At 40.4% G+C, this 21,992-nt stretch overlaps 1 protein-coding gene and 1 non-coding gene across 2 annotated transcripts in view; one reads left to right on the forward strand and one right to left on the reverse strand.

Moving 5' to 3' along the window:
* Grb14 (growth factor receptor bound protein 14) overlaps positions 1-21,992 on the reverse strand; it is a 114,538-nt gene that overhangs the window by 73,703 nt on the left and 18,843 nt on the right. The window lies entirely within an intron of this gene.
* On the forward strand, positions 11,390-11,529 carry LOC132656124 (small nucleolar RNA SNORA48). Its single transcript, XR_009594062.1, has one exon. It is a non-coding gene; the product is annotated as a small nucleolar RNA SNORA48 (small nucleolar RNA).

The following is a 21,992-nucleotide window of genomic DNA, read 5'->3' on the forward strand; positions in this document are numbered from 1 at the left end:
ACAAACTTTGTTGGGGAGGAGGCCTCAGATCAAAAGAGAATATCCTCCTTGGTATAATCTCAGAGAAAGGCACCAGTGAGGCCACACTGACCCAGGAAACAAAGTAATACATTGGGTTTGACTGCTGGGCTCTGTAGAGAATAGGGGACACAAAACTGGAATATGTCATTAGAGCCAAAGTTCTGCACAGCCTGAAGACTGAGCTGAGGTGGCATGTTAGCACTGTCAGCAAATGAGGATCCTAATGAAGACTCTAAGAAGGAATAGAACATGACCACAGCTATGCCTCTAAAATCATTAGATGAAGCTATATGGGAATAGTCTAGATCCCACTTTTTATTTTATAGATATATAACCTAAAGCAACCTCAAGACTAACCTTGTCAGCCAGTGTTCTTCTCCCACTTGCACACACACTTTTATCCTTTCCTTGGAATTGACCTCTGTATTTGCCACACGACCCACTGGCTGCACTATTCAAAGGGTTTTCACAAACAAGTCAGTGCTAGCTTGAAGACCTGAGTCATGTCCAATAACCTTCATGCTAAAAACAGCCTAGACATCAGTGTAGGAGCCTGAGGTCTAGATTTAGATTTGAGTGCCTTGATCAAAAGGATAAACTTAGAGCTGCACAGCATCTGAAGGGGAAAAATGATTGGCATAGTGAATCCTGACCCTCCTCCAAGGGATTATAATTTTCACATTATAATAATGCAGTTGATGATCAAGATATTAGAGGTTAATGCTCTCAAAACCTCAAAGCTAGCTAGCACAATGCCTGGCAAGATTTGGACCTAAAACGGAAAAGAAAAATCATGAAACTCAATCATGTTCTCTGAGTTGAATGAAAGACTGTGGGCTTGAGTTTAAATGAGTTTACCAATGTAGTAAGAATTTTGGTTTCCTTGAAAACATAGAAATGTTATGTGACTGTGTTTTTTGTTTTAATCCCGGGTGTTGGATATGGGGCTGCTTCAGATTGCCCATGGCACCTAATTGTGATTTGTTTTCTGCTCTGGAGGTGAGATTTTTGTCAGCTGAAGTTAGTTTACATTTGGAATTCTGGGTACCCTTCAGAGGGTATATAAATGCCAGAGTCCTGAGAGATATGGTAGCTACTGCAGCTGCTGCTGGTGGTGGTGGGTTTCTGGTTGCTGGTTAGAGATATCATGACAATGAACATCAAACTTATCTCCGAAGAACTTGGTGTCCCTAATCAGCAGGAAGTAATCTTACTGTATCAATGCTCCTCTTCCCCTCTATCCTTTCTCGCCTACCTAGGACTGAGGGGTTGGAAGGGATAGAGGTGGTGTAGGGAGGTAAGAAAAAGAACCCAATAAAATAGCCCAAAAGTCTGGTTACATACCAAGGACAAAGCAGATATCAGTTGTGGTTCTTAAAAAAAAAAAAAAAAAAATTAGCATATTGAGGAAAATATAATCTCAACAAGTGAAATCTGCAAGGCTTCTAGAGAAAATATTTATAATCAGTAAATAAGTCAAAACAAAAGTTTTACAAATAAACAAGACTCACATTGAAAGATTTTTTTTTTAATCTACAAAATTGAGTCTCAGATGACCACCTATTCATAACTTCAAAGCTCTTGGAGCAAAATTGTTTTGAACTTGGAACCCTATACTCAGCCAAACTATGAAATAAAAGGAACAATCAAACAAAGGCGTCCTTCAGAAGAAGCACCTCACTACTGAATACTCATTCTGTTTCAGGCACTGTGTTAGACACTCATCATTCCAGGGGGCTAACTTCTCAGGTCAGTTTCTCCTTCTCTGTAAAAGAAGCATTTTTAAGTTAATAGTAATAATAAATCAGTTATTGGGATACCATATTCCCTAATATGTTTGGCTGCAACATCTCCACAGTAATTGCCTTTAAAATATGGTGGCATAATAATGTTGTATTGCTTGCATATGCTAACTTTCTTACTATAAACTGGTAAGTCATACCATTATCACTGAAAGAGAAAGGGGAAATGGGAGTCTATTAGTGTCTGTTAATTAGTTTGAACTCAATTCAACACACACACACAAAAAAACATTTTTTTCACTAATTTTTATTTGAAAGATCAGAAAGTGATGTTTAGGTTCCTTTCCCAAAAGGAATATTTATTCTAGGTATCCGGGCCAGTTGAAGAGGAAAACTCACCAGGCATAAAATGTTTCTCAAAGTAGAAGTCCCCCTGTGGAGTTGGAGGACAAAGAATCCTGTGCAGCAGATAGTGAAGAACACCAACAGGGGCTTCACAAGCATGGTTCCCAACCATGGCAGCTTCTGAAGTAGATGCCCAGCCCCAAAGAGAGCCATGCATTCTTCTGGACCACCTGCTTACTCTTTCCAACGCTTCCATTGTAGAAAATGTTTGGCTGTTAAGGTTTGCTATTAATCCATAGAATTATTCAGCCATTAATTATTCACCCCGCTGTCGTATCCATAAAAGACACAGACACCTGTTACATTTATAATACACCTTAAACCTGGGGCTGGGTAGATAAAACCCCGAGATCACCTGTTAACTCCCAACTGCACATCCCACGCCATTTGCTCTTCTTATTCCTATCTGGGCTACTCCCTATCCATCATTCCCACAAATACTTGCTCATTCTTTTCATCTGAGCTGCTTCTCTCCATCACCAAGCCTCAGAGTAAACTTCTCCCGGCCACATGGTTCTTCTTTACATTAACCCATGGAAGGCTCCTTTCTTCCTTTCCTCTCTTTCTCTCTCTTCTCTCTCTCTCTCTCTCTCTCTCTCTCTCTCTCTCTCTCTCTCTCTCCTCCCTCTCTACTCTTCCATTCCCTTGATCCTCAGTCTTCCAAACCCATGAACCTTAGCTCCACCTAGCTTACTTCTCCCCTGCACAGGTGTGGGCATTTTTAGTTATTTGGAGGCAAGGTTACACAGGATCACTTTGGTATATGTGACAGACTGCTCATAGAACATTAGGAATCTCAGGGGGAGGGGGCCACAAGCATCTAAATACAAAGCACCAGATGATGCTGTAACACCCTTCCGTGACACAGGTATCACAGTTTTATTAGGTATTTTTCTTCCATAGCTATAAAAAAATACCTCAATAAAAACAACTCAGAGAAGGATGGTCTCCTTTGCCGCCTCATGGTAGAGAGGTATAGCACCTGGAGTGACATAGTCACTGCTAATGGAAGCACGAAGCATACATCTCCTCAACACATCTCAGTGTGTCACGAATCGGAGAAGACTCAAAGCAGGGATTAGTTGCCACTGGTGTCACCCTAGTGGGCTGCGGGCTGTGATTGTGAGCTAAACTCCTCTCAAGGTTCTTACAACCTCCTCAGACAGTGCTGCCAGCTGAGGGTCAAGTGTTCAAACTCATGAGCCTATGAGTGACATTTCATTTTCAGACCTTTACGCTGGACCAGAAATTAACTCAAACATGATTATTGATTCACTTTCGTCGCCATTCCTTAAAGGATGAGTCAGTTTCTGGTCTTCTAAAACTCTCCATCGGCCATAGACTTTACACCAAAAGACATCTCTCTAAAATATTATGCCATGTGGGAAAAAATGTGGTTCTGTTATTAAAATGATTCATTTAGTGGTCCTACTAAGATAAGGAAATGAAAATCAATGCCCAGCCAAGGGAGGGTAGGAAATGCAGAGATATTGCCAAAGCACTTTGTTTTCTCAGCAGTTTCCTCATGTTCTCTCATTAGATGATCCTAGGCAGATTGAGGCGAACTACTGAATTAAAACAAGGGCCAAGGAATGGCTCCACTCAAATCAGTGTACCATCTGGTCTGCTGGGCTGTTTCCGCCAGTGGTCACAGCAGAAGCCTTGAAAAAAAGCAAGTGTGGACATCATTCCAGAGCTGTGTGCGGGTAGAGAGAAGACAGTGTTCTTGGTGGTGATTGTGGGAGATTATGTTTTGACCTCAAGTTCAAATATTGATGAAGTGTGACTTTGTGGTAATGATGCTGATTTATGAGATATGCCAGAAGATCTAGATGTAGTAAATGAGTGAAATTCTTCAAAAATGATAGTCTCGGATATTATTCAGGTTTCGGCGTGTGAAGCTTCACACAAAATTGTTTAAAATACACCTGTATTTTTATTTTCAGCCATCCTATTCCATTTGACAGATCATTTCCAAGGTAAAGGGTACTATAAATAAGGTGCTATAAATAAGGAGGAATTGCTAACCCCTTTTAGTAAAAAGGCTCTAAAGTCAAGGCAATAATTTTTGAAAGTTCAGCTTGCTGCAAGGAAAGCTATTTTAAGAAAACGGTGGCTTCTGTTTAAATACCCAAGACTCCTTTGTTAGAATTCCTTTGCAGAAAAATTATTCCAGAGCCTTCTTTGGGATAATTTTCAGTTGGTGGTAGTTCTGACTTTCAATCCCTCACATTATTTGCAAGTGGAGACTGAAAGAGGAGTTTTAAAGTTTCTACGTGTTCAATTTACTTACCACAGTACACAGAGCCTTCCCATCATCCAGGCATGTATTCACGGAGTTAAAATGTAGAATCAGTATTCAAGTGCTATTTACAGAGGTGTATGGTCATTAAACTTTTGCTTACAAAAGCAAACAAACAAACAAAAAACATCCTGCTGGAAAGTACTAAGGTCAAACCACAACTATCCTAATAGTTTGAAGAAATCCCATTCTAGATAAAGTACCACACTTTGAAGTGCCACAGTAAGAATTTGCAGGGTCTACGTATATTCTTACTCCAAAATGATTCCTATCTTAATCAGTTTACATTCCAACCACAGACTGGGAAGCTGGTAAAAAGCAAAAATGTTTTTCTTATAGCTTTGAAAGCAAAAGGCAAAGCATCCAAACTGAAGAGGCTACCACAGTCAGGTTCCGCAAGGGCTTACATCTTTTTGCTGAGTCCAGCTCCCTCTGAGACTCATTCCATTCAGGAGGATTCTATCCTCCCACCTCCTGACCTCATGACCTCCTGCAGCCCTCACTTCTTAAGTCCATCCCATGGGAGTGCAGATTTCAGCACAGAAAGTTGGAGGGGCCACATGTTCTGCCTGTGGCTTTCCTCACAGAGGCATGTTAATGTTCCTTCTGCAAATCCCAAGCTCTACAAGCTCCAGAAGGGCATCAGAGTCCCAGGAGATCCTGCATCTCTTTTCTCAGAATTGGCTCTCCACAACTCAGTATGTTTTCTCTAAAGCAGATACTCTCCACACAGCGAGATCAATCAACAATGAGAAGTTTGAAAGTTGGTCACTAATCTCTAAAACTCAATTACCTATTCCACAGTTACTGGGCAGTAACAAGGCCACTAAAACTAAAGCTCATTCCCGGTAATTAGCTTCAATAGGACTGTCTTTATTCAAAATGTCTTTTCTGGCATAAAACGAACAAATTAATAAACCACTAACATTAAGTTTCACTAAAATAAAGCAAGTCCAAGAGGTTAGAAAAGCAAAAAGCAACCAAACCATTGTCTTTACAACAACAACAAAAAAGGCACAAATTGACACTCAGTTACCCCTGGAGAGATCATACAGCAAGCTGTCAACACTGGATGAGCCCTATAGGACCATCTGTGTCTAATGTACTATGACTTCACTTGTGTGGCTTGGATACTACTTGGTTCTACAACAAAGACCCAATCACATACTTTGCATAAGCAGAAAATAGTATCTCCTTTATTTTGATTTACTGTTGAAGTACAGAACTGCACCAATCCCACTTTCTTATTTATAAATTTTTTTATTTTTTTTATTAATTACAGTTTATTTACTTTGTATCCCAGCTGCAGCCCCCTTCCTCATTCCCTCCCAATCCCATCTTCCTTCCCTCATCTCCTCCCTGCCCCTCTCTAAGTTCACTGAACCCCTGCTCAGATGTAGCCCATGGCAGCTTAGCATCCAAGTGGTTTCCCTAATAAGGGGAACAGAGACTGTCTCTGACATGAACTCAGTAGCAGGCTATTTGCCTCCCCCACTCCCAAGGGAGGAGCAGCCTTGCTAGGCCACAGAGGAGGACATTGTGGCCAGTCCTAATGAGACCTGATAAACTAGGGTCAGATGGAAGGGGAGGAGGACCTTCTCAACCCCACTTTCTAATCCATATTTTCAAACACCCACATAATTTATTTAAAAAAATAGCTATATGGTGTGTGGAGTAGCACCCGATAAAGGGCTGTAATCCTATGTCAATTACACAGCCTGTTAACACATCAATATTACCTGGACCTAATGACTGTCTATCAACACCCAGACATTGCTTTCCGTGCTAATATAAATCTCATGAACCTAATAATGCATAGAAATCTGTTTTTTTTATGTATTTAACTGAGAATTCCTAAAAAACCCAGAAGTTAGAGAATCTGGCAATTACAATTTAGTGGTAATAAGGAATTCTGAAAAGGACTGGGGGTGGAAGAAGCGCACACAGGACCACTATACCTGCACTTACCTCCCTTGACATCATAACGCATGGCATTCCGCACTGTTCTAGCAAACCATGGAATTAGCCTCTAAGCCGAAAAAGTCTTGCAAAGCTTCAAGGCCATAGAGACAATCTCTGTTCCATACTGGATCCTCTAACAAAGAATCTCTCATGCAGAGCCTCAGGCCCAAAGTACAACAGCTGTCTTTATTTTGCCAATAAAAATAGTGTGCAATGGGCTGGAGAGATGGCTCAGCAGTTAAGAGCACTGGCTGTTCTTCCAAGGGACCTGGGTTTGATTCCCAGCACTCACCGGGCACTCACACCCATCTAAAACTCCAGTTCCAGAAGATCTAATGCTCTCTTTTAGCCTCAAAGAGCACCAGGTATGCCTAGACATACATAAAGGCAAAACATCCATACACCTAAAATAAAATTACAAAACAACAATAAAACCTATCATGTTTGGCCAGGCATGGTAATGCACTTCTTTAAGCCTAGAAGTTGGCGCTTCGGAAGCAGAGTCAGGTAGATCTTTGTGAGTTCCAGGCCAGCCAGGGCTCCACAGAGATCCTGGGAGACTGAGACTGTAGGACCAGGAATGGCTGGAGGACATAGCAAAGCCCCAATAAAATAAGTCAAAAAAGGAAGTCAAAGGTCCTACCAGGTTCAACCACACCACCAGTTGTTTTTTAATTCTCAGAGAACAGGCAGAGAGAAAACCAGTCTCCTCCAAACCCAGGAATATTGATCTGAAAAAGTCTCAGGCAGCTAAGTTGTCAAACTTGGGAATTTATGTAACAGTTTTGTGAGCTCATTGCCTTCTCTAGCTCCGTGTTAGCTTTCTGGGAATCTGAGGAGACATGATTTCTGAACTTTCTGATAAACTCTCCTTCTGCTTCATACCAGCTCATCCTGAAATTATCTTCTGCAGTGAAGAAAAATATCAGGCTCTACCTGAGTGGATGTTTCTCAAAACTTCAGGCTACTCCAGAGGAATCTGGTCCATGGCTCTGGCCTACTCCTGTTGCCTCTGAAATGATAATGGCCCCTAAGCTGAGCTGTTGGCCAATATTTTAAGCCCTCATTTTAAAATAAAAATGGTGGTCATACTTCTGATATCTCCACCAGAGAAGAGAAGGACCATAGTAACTGACAGAAAAAAATGAAGCCAATAAATGGGACAGAGGCAACGTCAAAAAATAATAATAATAACAATAACTAACCTCCTGAAAGAGTCAAAAGAAATTATACTAGAGTTATATGAATAAACGACAATACTTAGAAATAAGGAATGTTATTTTTGTAGATATTAGAGACGTAATTGCGGAAAACAAAAACTTTATCTCCAAGTTACAATGTTAAATAATATCTACAAAATAAATGATTACTGGGGGAAAAAATGATATGATTAAGTCAAGAGGCCCAACATCAAATCCATGCAATTTCAAAAAAAAATAGAAGGAAAAAAAGATGGTAGTAATATGCTGCAAAAAAAAAAAAAATAAGAAAAATAGAAAAAAACAGAAAGACAAACTCTAGATTAAAAAGGTCATAATGTTCCCAACACAATGAATCCTTGAAAACGCCTCACACTAAGCTACCAAATGTCAAAGATAAACAGATGACACTAAGAGGAAAAATCAGAGAGAGAGCACATAACAACATGGAAAGGGAGGAAGGAAGGAAGGAAGGAAGGAAGGAAGGAGGGAGGGAGGGAGGGAGGGAGGGAGGGAGGGAGGGAGGGAGGGAGGAGGAAGGAAGGAAGGAAGGAAGGAAGGAAGGAAGGAAGGAAGGAAGGAAGGAAGGAAGGAAGGAAGGAAGGAAGGAAGGAAGGAAGGTCAGCTGGCCTGTCAGGCAGGCTCCAAAGGGTTAAAGAACTATTACAGTTCTAAACTCAAGTAAAACTATTGCTGACTTTAAAATGATAAACACTGAAAAAGAAAAAAGCTACTTCTCAGCAGATATTCAAACACAAAAAAAGAGAAAAGGGAAGAAATCATGAGACTCAGAAAATGAGGAATCTAACATGAGAAAGAGGAAAGGGAGGTTCTTAGGATAAAGACAAAGAAGACAGCCAAAGTGAACAGTTCTGGAGAGGGCAGAGTGCAGGGGAGGAGTGACTATTCAGAGAAAGATGACGAGGTGGAGAACTGACAGACAGCCTGAGCTGTGCTAGTCACAAGCTTGTGTTGACTATAAAGAGTTTCAACAGAAGGATCTGGTGATCGGATGAAAGAAAAGGAAATAGATAAAGCAACAATACAACTACTAACCTTAGAAGAAAAACAGAAAGATTTCACAGTAAGAGCAATATATTAGAATGTTGGACACTTCAATAGGTCAACATGAGTTCCATTTGCAATATTTCAATTCCGTGTCTGTATACAGAGGAGGCAACGCACTGTCAGATAGGTCAGTGAAATAAGACAGAAGGCCCAGATGAGCAGATATCTCCAGGACCTAAGAAGGAGTTTATAACAAATCAGTGTGTGTATACTCAAACAGATATGGGTTTTCAGTTTGAAAACACACACACACACACACACACACACACACACACACACACACACTTTTATTCAATAGACTTTTTTAAATCCTAGGGACCAGTGACTGAGGTGAATGACTAAGATATAATGCTACCCTTAGTTTGATTATCTGCTGCTTTAAAGGAGCAGACAGATAAGTCTTTAGGGCACATATATTGTAGACACTGAGGAAAACAAGCACAATGGATACCACAGAGAATGTGCTCAATTTTCCTTGAGGCTATGGGGCATGCTCTTTAGGAGAGCTAATAATCCATTCTGGGATGGCAAACTATACACTAAGGGGCAGGAACATCGTGGATTAAGTGAGAAAACATGTAGCAGTAGGCTCTCATAGATCAGAACAAGAGGCCTGGCAAGCATTAAAAACCTTCAGTTCCACTAAATAGACCATGAGGAGAGACCTAAGTGTCCTGGTTGGTTTCTGTCAATGTGACACAACCCTGGACTTATCTAGGAAAAGGGAACCTCTCCATCAGATTGCCTGTAGCAGGGCCCAGACTACTGTGAGCAGTGCCACCCATAGCCTGGCACTCTTGGGATTATGAAAGGCAGCTGAGGAGCAAGCCAGGAAACAGCATTCCTCTGTGGTTTATACTTTAGTTTCTGCCTCCATGTGCCTGCTTTGAATTCCCTCCATGAGGAATTGTTGTACAAGGAAAAGTAAGATGAAATAAAACCTTTTCTTCCCCAAATTGCTTTATTAAAGGAAAAGAACCCCAAGACCCCAGGAATCTCTACAGATGATTGTACACTAAGAATTAAGTATTCAAAGAGAGTACTACAGCTGCATCTTAGAAAAGGAGAGACAGACAGGTTCTAAGAGTAGAGTAGTAGCTAGCACTAGAGATTACAGAAACAACGTAGAAAACTCTTGAGTTTAACTCTTAACTGAAATTTGTCTAGTGGGAAAAACAGGAGCTGCATTCTCTATACCTAGATACGAACTTCAAACTTCAAATGTCCTCTATTTGACTCTACGTGCAAATGTAAGTTATCTTTTCTCAGAGACAGGAAATTCTGCCATCACACAAAGAACATGAGCTTCTGTCTGGCTGTGTAAGAAACATGCCAAGGAACAATAGGTTTATTTCATCTTTTTATATACTTAGCTCCTAAGTAATTTGTGTCATAATGAAAATGTGAACAATCCCAAAGTCAAATAACATGAAGAGAGTAATGAATACCCCTTGTATTATTAAAATGCAAATCTCCTTTAAAATGGGAGCAGGGAAAACAAAACTATAATCCTTGACACATATTTTCTTGCATATTCTAAATGTCTCCTAAAATTAGTATGTAGGATTCTCTCATAGCTACATTTCCCTTCTTGGTGACTTGAAGAATTATTTGAAGTATATTTAGTCTGAAGATAAAAATAGCAAATACTTTACAATGGCTAGAGCAAAATCCCTGATAACTGTAAAGGAAGATAATACTTTGTAGAATGATTTACTCTCCACTTGGGACTCCTTAGACTCTTATTTTTATACTTTAATCAGGCTCAAGGCAACATAAAATTCAAAACTTACCTTGAACTTTTCCAGCAATCATTATCTTATCCTTGGCAAAACCTGGAACTGTCCCAGTGTACATTATTCTACTTGAGGAAAGAACTGTGGTTTGTTATTTCAAAGAAACTGTCAGGAGAAAAAGATCCTTATGTGGAGTCTTTAATGCTCAAAATGACATGCAAAATCTTTCTTTACTTCTTCTTATCGTGATGAGTGCTTAGGTGTTTTCCCTTGACATTAATGAACTGTCCAGTGCATTTACCTTTCCTATCACAGATATATAGTTAGTTTCACACAGGAGTCATAGCTCTGATCTTTGCTTATTTAACTGCTCAGGATTGCTAAGTGTTAGTGATTTATAATGACACGTTAACTGTACTCCCTCCTCTTATAAGCTTGCAGCCTAGTAGAATACCAAGAATTTATTTAAGCTATGGGCTGGAAGTACAGGCCGCTGGGAAAATGCTTGTTTAGCCTGAGGTAGACTCTATGATCAATCCTCAAGAGTATACACACACACACACACACACACACACACACACACACACACCAGAAAGAGAGATTTGTTTTTGCCTTAGTCCTTAAAATTATTTGTCATAAGCAGTGAAGATGTATAGCCATAACACTCACATTCCCTAAATCTACTAAATCTAAAAGTAAACTGAGGAATGTAATTGACTGTATCAGCCAACAATTCCCAATGCATTAAAAAAAAAAAACTATTGCTTTTATGAGAGAAAAAAAAAGACAATGAATAGAATGAAGGAAGAAAGGAGAAAAGGAGAGGAAGGAAGAGAGGAAGGGAAGGTGGGAAAAAAGAAAGGAAAAGTTAGAGGGGAGTGGAGGGTTGGAAGGAGGGAAGAAAGAGAGACAAGAAGAAAATGGGAGAAAAGAAGAATAAAGAAAAGAATACCCCCCCCCCGGCAAGGGGCAAAGAGGCACCTGATGGCGTTGTTCTTATATCAGTTAAGGACAGAGCAGGTTGTAGTCCTTTGTTCATCCTAGCTTGATGCCTAGTTTGGCGGCCAAAGCTGTTCTATGCCGAGAACTCATAAAAAAAACTGGCCCTGCCCCTCACTGGATGCAGTGCTCGAGAGAACTTGCTCCATCGCTCACCAGCAGCAGCACTTGGCAGAGTGGGCCCAGGCAGCCCAGTGGTGCCGACCTTGGTGGCCGGGGTGTGGGAGAGCCAGCCCCAAGGACATGAGCATGGGAGAGCTGATGCAGCTACTCACCTGCCATGATGTGGCACCAGCACAGAAGTGATGCCCCACGCCTATCCCATAGCCACCTCCAGCGGTCAGGAAAGCTGCCTACAAGGTCATGAGCCCAGGAGGCTAGCCTTACCCCTCACCAGCTGCAGCACACAGAAGAACAGGCCCTGTACCTCACCTGGACAGCACAGCAGACTGACCCCAGTGGCAACGGCACAGCTGAGCCAGTCTTGAGTGTGGAAGAGCTGGTCCCATCACTCATCAGACATGAGGTGGTGTGGGCACACTGGTGATGCCCTTCCCCTTCTCCCTCATCACCTGCAGTATACAGGAGAGCTGGCCCTGGGGTCATGAGAGCAGGAAAGCTGTCTCTGTCCCTCACAGGTTGGAGCCCTTGTTAGAGAGGGGCCGGCACCTTGACTGGGAAGCACAGTGAAGCTGCCTCTGGAGGTGTGGGTGCTGGTGAACCAGCCCTAAGGCCATGAGAGCAGGAGAGCTGACCCTGTCTATAGTGGCATTGGGTGGCCTAGCTGGAGCAGTACTGAAGAGCTCACCCTGGTGACGCAGATAAGAAAGAGCCAATATGCTGACCAGCTCAGCTACCACCCAGGCCTGGATCCAGGGCTCTGAATCAGCCTATGTCAAATCTATATCATCTGCGGATGGTTGGGACATATGACAGGGCCAGTCCTGATGTACCAAGGCTGCAGAATGTTCATGACACTAGGACAACCCCAGGATAACCAAGAAGAGTCCTAGTGAGGATCCAATATTGATGATGTCACAGAAGTCAGAGATCTTGAACCAGACCAATGAACATTTGCAAATGAAGACATGTAGGCAGAAGGATATACTGTGTGTGTGTGTGTGTGTGTGTGTGTGTGTGTGTGTGTGTGTGTGCGTGCGTTTATTTGGGGAGGGAGTTTGCAAAGGCAAAGGATGGATATGGACAGATGGGAGGTGAGTGGGACTGGGCTGCATGTTGTGAAAGTCAGAACGAATCAATAAAAAGAAAAAAAGCTCGATGTGGCAGTGGTTCACACCTCTAATCCCAGAACCCTGGGTGGCAGAGGGAGTCAGATCATTGTGAGTATGAGGCCAGCCTGGTCTACAAAGTGAGTCAAGGGCAGCCAAGGCTACACAGAGAAACACTGTCTCAAAAAAAAAAAAAACAAAAAAGAAAGAAAGAAAGAAAGAAAGAAAGAAAGAAAGAAAGAAAGAAAACGCAACAAGAGTTTTCTCTCTTAAAACAGCAACATACATCAAATGGATAAGCTCCATTCTATTCCCTTTAGGAAGAAGATGAGAGCACAAACAGAAAAAGAGCAGGGGGGTGGGGGACTCAAGGAAAATAAATTTGAAAGAAGGGAAGAGAGACATGTACCAAGGATTTACCTGAAGCAATGTCGTTAACCACAAGAAGATCTGAACCACGGTACTGTGCTTTCCCTCATCCTGAAGAAGAGCTCGCGTCACCACACAAAGCATCAAAAACCTTTCCTGCTGCTTGACAACGTGTTTGGATAGTGAGATGCAATTCAGAAAGCATCCTTCCTCAAAAACTGATTAAAAACAGTGATCATTTCCAGTCTCATATTTTAAGTATAATATGTGGTAAGTTCAGTTCTGAACCATTGCTTCTATGGGAAAGTGCATGCAAACTTTTCAAAGGCATGTCCAGAAAATAAATTACAGGAACACCTGCACTTGCCTACCTATGAGTACATACACCATGGGCATACATTATTTGTTTGTATTGCTCTTGCTTAGCTCTCTGTAGTTGAATGCTGAATAAAACAAACACTGGAAGGGATCTTTCTGTAACCATTTATAACACAAAATGGTAAGCTTATTGGTGCCTATGATAAATTCTGCTTGGAGACCAGTCTGAGACAAGCCAAGTTCTTCCTGACATGGTCATTGTTTTTTAGGTGTCCCTAAGCCATATTTCTGTAGCTTTACAGTCCCTCCAGCTACAACAGGCAGAGTTAATGAACTTATGGACTCTCCAGCAGGGAGCATGTGATGTAGACAGGCTCAGATAAGGGAGCTCAAAGTTCCAGAGACTATTACAAAGAGCAGGAGAGGAAGATGTCAGCACCCCAAAGCCTCACACCAGAAATTCACACTGGTACTTCCACTGAGTAACACTGTTCAATAATTAGTCCACCAAGATTCCAGAGGAGATTTAGGCTCCTCCTCCCAATGGGAAGTTTAACGAAGGGTTCTAATCATCTTTAGCCCACCAAAGCCTGCATTCATGTGTTGATGTCAACAGTAACATTTGTTTCTCTGTTCAGTGTTTCACAGGAACTGAAGAGACAGTCAGTAAATATGGAGCAGCCCCTTCTTCAACCAAGACATTATGAAGCAAAAAGTTCACAATGCAAAAGAGAATAACAAAACAAGGTACGCATTTTACAATCAACTTAGCTCAAGGCTTTTATTAATTCATAATTGATAGAGAATTGATTTTAATGCATTTATGGAATGATGTTTTATAAAAGAGACCATTAAGTTACAAATAAAATATATAGAAGAAAAGGTAATGCTGAGATGATACAGCCTGATGATTTATATGTGTCAATTTTCAAGCAAAAAACGTATATTTTTATTCAATAATGATCTATAGAAGATATCTACCAATACAGTTTCATACTCAACAAGGCCTTTAGCATATCAAATTTTAAGCTCACACAATTAAACAAAAAACAAAACAAAACAAAACAACAACAACAAAAAAAAAAAACACTTCCTAGCCTAAAACAGATCCTGTCTGGGGCCAGTGTTCCTAACACAATGTGAAACCATGATAAGAATCAGTTACTTAAATATGCATTGAAAATACTTTTCTTCAAATAATTAAGTTACAAGAATTTCACATAGTCCTTTATTCAGCAAGTTGTTTTAACAAACTTTATTGCTCTAATAATCTAAACAAAATGAATTAATAAAGTAATTTAGAAAATTTTATACCAGAAAAAAAAATAAAATGAAATCAGGCAGTAGGCTCCCTGTGTCATGTAAAGCATGCCTCCTCTGCTGCCTGTGTGTTGAACTGCCCAGGCCAAAGCATGTTCGCACAGCGCCCCCTGTGCGCTCAAAAGCCACTCAGCAGCCTTGGAGAAGAGACAGTTCCCACCTGCCAAACAACATCCTTCTCCAACAGTAAACACACTTTCTTTTAAAAGGTGACCTCACTTAAAATCCAAGCAAAAGCTAATCAGTTTAAGATGAAGTGAAGAGATGTAGACAAGGGTTATCCATTGACAACTTCCAAATGCACAAATGTGTAGCAAGGATATGATGAATAAGAAACACTTTCTCCCACGAGGATGGCAGATTGCCCAGTGCTTCCTAGAAGGGGAAGTGCTGTTCTTCCAAACCTGCAATGGAACTGCAGCAAGATTGCTTCAAAAGTGGCCTAAGACAGGCTGCCACAGACATAGAGGGTTCTTCTGTTCACAGTCCTTCTACCTCAGCCTATAGACACAGACTCTCCAGGGTGGTGCATGAGGTTGTGTACTTCTTGTCACATGCTCCAGGCCAGGGCTTGTTACAGCACCACATAGAAAACAAACTGTATAAGACTGATTGTATTGATAAGGAAAGGACCATCAAATTCTTCTCTAAATGGAAGTCAGTTTAATCTCTGAGTGCCAGAAGGACTTCCTAATTTTTGCACTTTTAACAACATTGCTTATTCCCAGTTCATATTTACAGACCTGTGTGGCCTGTTAGTGACTACCAGAGATTAACAAGACAGGGCCATTGCTAGGTAGTAACTCTCTCTGCAGGTGCCCTGGCTCTGTCCAAGGGTCTCTGTCCTCTCCAATTTCCCTATTTTGTCCAGTTGTTCTCTAGGACATGAAGTAGGATTTTTTTTTCCTGACATAAAACTTAGTTAAATCTAAGACTATAATCTGAGCACAATAAAATTCAAATTTATTGAATTTTTATTAATTCAATAAAAATACAACCTGATCTTAAGATAATCAAGTTTCTCTTCTGGTCTCTGAAAAATCACTCAAAATCCTACACAGTGTAAAATAATGATAAAGGTTTCTGGTGCTTCCTGAAATTGCAACAAAAGGAATTTTTCATATTTCTCAAAAGCAGCATACTTCTCCACAGGAAAAATAACATGGAGCGAGGCTAGGGAAATAACCTAATCAATAAAATGCTTGCCAGCATGCATGAAGACCAGCAATTTGATCCCCATGGTCCACATAAACAACAATAATAAAAATCACAGCGTGGGGAGGTGCTTGCTTGTAATCCTAGCTATGGGTCATGGGGTGGAGATAAACAGATCCTTGAGGTTCACAGGGCAGCAGGTCTACCTGAATCTGAGAGCCCCGGATTCCAGGGAGACCCTGAGTTAAGAAACAAGGTAGATATCCATGGCTGTTGAGAAGAACATCTGAGGCTGTCTTCTGGCCAGTTCATACATGAGTTCCACACACAAACTTGCACATGCACACACAATGTATGTTTGTATGTATGTATGTATGCACACATATCCTTTTATTAGGCATCTTGGAACAAATCCTGCTCAAAGCTGGGTTTTATGAAGCTCCTATTCATTCAACCAGTATTAACAGAGGACCTTGTCAGTCCAGGTACAATGTTAAGAGTCCAGAAATAGATTGATGTCAAAGGTAAACATGATTCCTGTAGCCTGGGAATGTTTCCAAGATCATGGGATATTGGTAAGTAAATAGACTGATTGTGCCATGTAGCTGACCAGGTAGATCATCTCCAAACAGGGCAGCTCGTCTGTCAGGGAAAGAGGAAGCTCTCTGAGCTGACGCTTCCACGAGATGCACCTCAAACTAGCTATTTAAAGACGAAGGAGCAGAGGGACACAGCAGACTAAGCATTGACTTCATGAGAGGCCTTGGCCCTTGGGCCTTGTGTCAAAATGTGGCTGAATTTCACTATTTTATCAGAGAAGTTGTGCATTAGGAAATCAAAGATTTCCAGTGTGGTCAAAGCATATGATATAAACCAGAAAAGGTTAGAAAGAGGAGGAGAGAGTTGGCCCAGCCCCATAGCATCTCAAGGACCTCATTGGAATCAGCATTTGCACAGAGATGAAGGATCTGTGAAATGAGTTTAAGAAATAAATGTTATAACTGGAGTTGTCTTCAAAACTATTATTTCCCTGAGGAGGTGGTGCCATGATGAAAGAAAGTTTTCAAAGCTCTGTAAAAAAGATGAGAGGTGATCACTTTAATATATGATATTTAACGCTAGTATGAGTGGGTAGTCTTTTAGAAAAATTAGAATTAAATAATGATGTGTTAAAAGGCCTCACATAGTAACTCAAATGCCAAAATGGTCAGATGCAAATATATTTATGACATAGAAAGTTAACTTATATCAAGTAAGACACACAAAAGTACAAAAGTAGACAATATTCTGTACAGAAGAGAAACTCTAAGAATATTTTAGGAGGCAAATCACAATTACTGAGTAAACATAACTGTAATGCTTATAACTATCAAAAGTGTGATTATTAATGTGCTGTAAGTGACTCTCATAAATCATTCTGAAGAGAAAAATAACATAATAGAAAAACATTGATAATTCACAAAGAAGAGAAATGAGTAACCAGAAGCTAATGAAAACTTCATAGATAATTAAGAAAATGCAAATGAACTTATCGGTTACAATTCATTAAATGTGCCAGATTTAATAAAATCATAAAATTGTGAAATACCTGCTGTTGAACAGAAAGTGTGGAAACAGAGACACATATAGTGTTGGCGGTAACAGCTACTCAGGAGAGCCATTTGGTAGAATCTAGTTATACTGAAAAGTTAACTGACCTCACACTCTAACAATTCCATTTATGAGAACAGAAAGAGAAACCCTTGCACATTTTGTGATGGAATTTTTCTAATGGACAAAGACAATAAATTATGATATGTGCAAGAAAAAATAAGCCAGCTAGAGAATCATTAATATGGGTTAGTAAAAAAATGAAAAAAAAACAAAGTTAAAATATACATATTAATGTATTTTTCTTTGTAAAATATTCTATTTGATTATTTATGAAGGGAGGCCATATGTAACGGGTGTACACACACACACACACACACACACACATATGCACGAAGAGACCAGAAAGCAACTACTTGTGGAAGTCAGTTCTCTCCTTCCATCATATAGATCCTGAGAAACAAACCCAGGTCATCAGACTTTGTAGTAAGCAGCTTTATCTACCTACCCATCTTGCCAACCCCACTGTACTTTTATATACATTGAAACATGTTGTAATGCTCTGTGTTGTTAATGTATAAAATAATGGTAGGAAAAGATGAGGCTCACCAACCCTGAACAGATTTTTCCCTCAAAGTAAAAAGAAAGGAACAAAAAAAGATGGAGAGTAAAGAAGTGATCAGGAATTAGTAACAATTGCTTGTTTATTAAAAAGAGAAACTAATTACATCTCTACAAACTGAGAATTGTTTCATGGGGTGAAGCTATTGCACTATAAAATAAACATAAACAGGGTGACTGTAAGAAACAAGACTCAAAGGGCCACATGGTGTAGGAACCCGATTTTATGAAATGTCCAGGATTTGTAAAGTTATAGCAATGAAGCACAGGCTCATGTCTGTCAGTGACTGAGAGGGAAGAAGAACGGAGAGACAGTTTAATGGGGACAGGGCTTCTTTTCAGTGATGAAAATGGTTCGAAACTACATGAGTAGAACAGTGGCTATGACTGCATTAAATGCCAATAAATCAAACACTGTAAAACAGCTATTGTGTAGCACGAACTTAACCTTCCTAACAACAGCAACAACAAAATTAAAGCATATTGTATTTCTTTTTTTTTTTTGACAGTTTCTCAGAATATTTTTTTTATTTTTTTAATTAATTACACTTTATTCACTTTGTATCCCCCCATAAGCCCCTCCCTCCTCCCCTCCTGATCCCACCTTCCCTCCCCCTTCTTCACGCATGCCCCTCCCCAAGTCCACTGATAGGGGAGGTGCTCCTCTCCTTCCTTCTGATCTTAGTCTATCAGATCTCATCCGGAGTGGCTGCATTGTCATCTTCTGTGGCCTGTTAGGGCTGCTCCCTCCTCAGGGGGAGGTGATGAAAGAGCAGGCCAATCAGAGCATATTGTATTTCTAATATCAGAAGAGCAAAACAGAATGAGTAGTGAGAAGAGACTCGAAATGCTTATGAGAGACGCTTTGGACTAAGCTACCACCATGGAAGGCAGGTTATACACACAGGGACAACCCAAGACTTGTCTTCTCGAGGGGACTAGGTACCAATCTGATGGATAAGGAGAGCTAGAAACAGAGAGGCTGAAGACAAGCTGGGAGCTGTGATTGGCTAGAATGAGGGGAAAGTCTTCAATTAACAGTGAAGGGTAATAGAGGAGAAGGAGCAAGCCTCAACAGAAAATAATTGCTTCTGTTAAGAATATGCTGAGCTGGAGCAATTTCTGAGCTGCACCAGTGAATGCAAGGATCCCAAGAAAACGTCTAGCTCCAACTTACTGTACCGCAATTGCAGCCATGGAAACCAATGAGATCACATTAGCAGGAAAATGAAAATAAATCTCAAGACAAAACCCTAAATATCACAGACATTATATTCCTACAACATGTTCTGCAAGAGGCAGAAACCATGAAGGTGTCTCAGGAAGGAAAAGTGTACCAAACTCAGAGCCATCAAAATAATGGCAGAGAAGATGGTTGCTAGGGATTAACTGGTCTTCAAACACATTACTGAGAGCCATTTTCCTGTGGACATGAGAAAACATGAAGCAAAAACTACTTTTCAAATGCAACAAAGCCCAATAGCCCCAATTCTAGTGACACCGATGTTAACTAAATAATATTTTTTTTAAAAAAAATCTGGAAAAAGAACTTTGGCCAGAGAAGAAATGAGATGAAAGAAATGGAGGTTGCAAACAGGCCCTTCTCACAGAACTGGAAACACTAGAACTTTTCAAATGTCTCTGCCAGAAGCACCCAACATGAAAGAGAGATTAGTTTCCAGCCCTTAGCATCTCAAAAAAAATTAATATTACTAAGCTACTCAATTTGTGCTTGAAAAAAAATCCACATTAACTGTCATTTTTCTCAAATGCATCCCCACATTTTAAAAAAAGTCTTCTTCATACTTTCAATTAAAATTAATTTAATAATTAATTTTATGAGTATGACAAGTATATGTCTTTAATTCCAGCACTTAGGAGGAAGGTGCAGGCAGATCTCTATGAGGCTAGGCTGCAGGCTAGAAAGTGACTCCTTGTCTCCAACATTCATCATCATCATCATCATCATCATCATCATCATCATCAAAAAGGTTCTCCATGTTTCCCATGCATTTTTCTCATATGACTGTCGTCTACAAGGTTCTCATACAACCTGTGCATACTGAGCCCACTGGAAGCCCCACTGTTTAGAGGATGTTCATTCAAAGTATACCTTATCCTGGAAGTCTTCTCAGACTGACAGCACAGAAGACGCATAAGCAGCTGCTGGCACTCTGGACATATCTTTTCTTTTAGTCTTCTTTAAACCATGTCTTTCAGAGCTCAGTTAGTTAAGTGCCTACGAGGAAGGATTCAGGACCTGAGCCTGACTCCCCGAAGCCCACATAAAAACACACCTCAACGCCAAGCATTGGAAACAGGACAATTCTTGGGGTTCGGGAGCCTCCTAACCTGGTTTAATTAGAGAGCTTAGGTTCAGTAAGAGATCCTGTCTCAACAAACAGAAAGATAAGGAGAGATTGAGGAAGACATCCAGAATCAACATCTCACCATCACATACAAATGCACAGGCACTTATAAACCAATCTTCAAATTAGTCTCTAAGATCACTGAACTTGGTGGCTAAGGTCTTGTTTTAGGGACTCTCTGCCTCATCTTTCTCAATTAAACTGTCATCATGTGTTGTGTATTCCATATTCAACATTGACCCAAATATCTTCCACTATTAAGTCATTTTTGTCTGAACCTCTTTCATATCTTTCCCAAGTTGCAAACATGGTTTTGTAAAAGAGCCCTTATGCTCTTGGGACAAAGGCAGGTTCAGCCTAAATGAGGTCATCAAGTTCCCAGTGCTCTAAGAGTCCAAGCCAATGACCAACAGAGTGTTCCAGCTGATCTTAATTTCCTTGGCATAGCACAGTCAGAGTACTGTAATATAATGCAAAAATGGCTCTAAAGAGAAACCAGACACTGACCAGAGTCTTGCCAAAGCATAGTTAAATAATACCAAAATGGCCCTTTCATCTGAATGCTGAGCCTCTCCCACCTGTGTCATCCTCCCCAAGAATGAAAGTAACCTTCCACTGTGAATGTGGGTGGGGGTAGGGATGCTGAGAAACAAACCAGACTCAGCCCCCAAAAAGGAGATGTGCTTTTGAATTGGTGCACGTGCTGGGATGAGTGAAAATGCTGACAAGGAGACCAAGAGACAAAGAACAAGACTTACTCTGAGCAAGGGTGATCCAAATTTAGAACTTGCTTATAGTGCTAAAACAATACTCAAATGGTTATTCTGCCCAGGATCTCGCTCAACATCTTACAATAGCAGAGCCTTCCAGTCTCTTTAAAACCTAAGTATCATTTGTATTAAATTATCAGTATGATCACCTGCCTCAAGAAATCAACGCTTCCCTGTTTCTTCCCCATTTGTTTAATCATTCATTTTTCTATTATTTTAAACAAAAATTTCTTGCACACCTATTAAGAGCCAGGCATTTTTTTGCCTCCTAGAAACCGAGTGTAGAAAATGTAACACAAGCGGTACGCTCTCAACACAGTGGTGGAAAGTGTGATGATTTTGTAAAAGGACTGAGTTGCTAGCACCCACAAAGAGCAGTTCACAACCATCTATAATCCCAGCTCCAAGGGAGCTGATGTCCTCTTCTATACAACATGGGCACCTGCCCTCCCTACACACATATACACATAATTAAAAACAAGATGACCTTTAAAATCTTAATACAACAGCATTTCTGACTTCACAGAACTTTTATTCTAGTGAATAAAGAAAATGAGCCTATATATATAGGGATATATATATATATGAGAATAAAGAGTGCTGGGAGATAAGTACTAGGGAGAAAGATTAGCTGGGTAACCACATCAGTTCAGATCTGGAATATGTCCCAGAGGACTGTGGATTAAAATCTTGGTCCTCAACGCATGACATCATTGAAAAGTGGCAGAAACTAAGATATGAAGAGTAGGAGGAGATAACAAGTGGAATGTGGAGAGAGAGAAAGAGACAAACACAGAGAGAGAAACAGTTCAACCAT

This window comes from Meriones unguiculatus, chromosome 8 (assembly GCF_030254825.1).
Source record: "Meriones unguiculatus strain TT.TT164.6M chromosome 8, Bangor_MerUng_6.1, whole genome shotgun sequence".
Classification (NCBI taxonomy): domain Eukaryota; kingdom Metazoa; phylum Chordata; class Mammalia; order Rodentia; family Muridae; genus Meriones; species Meriones unguiculatus.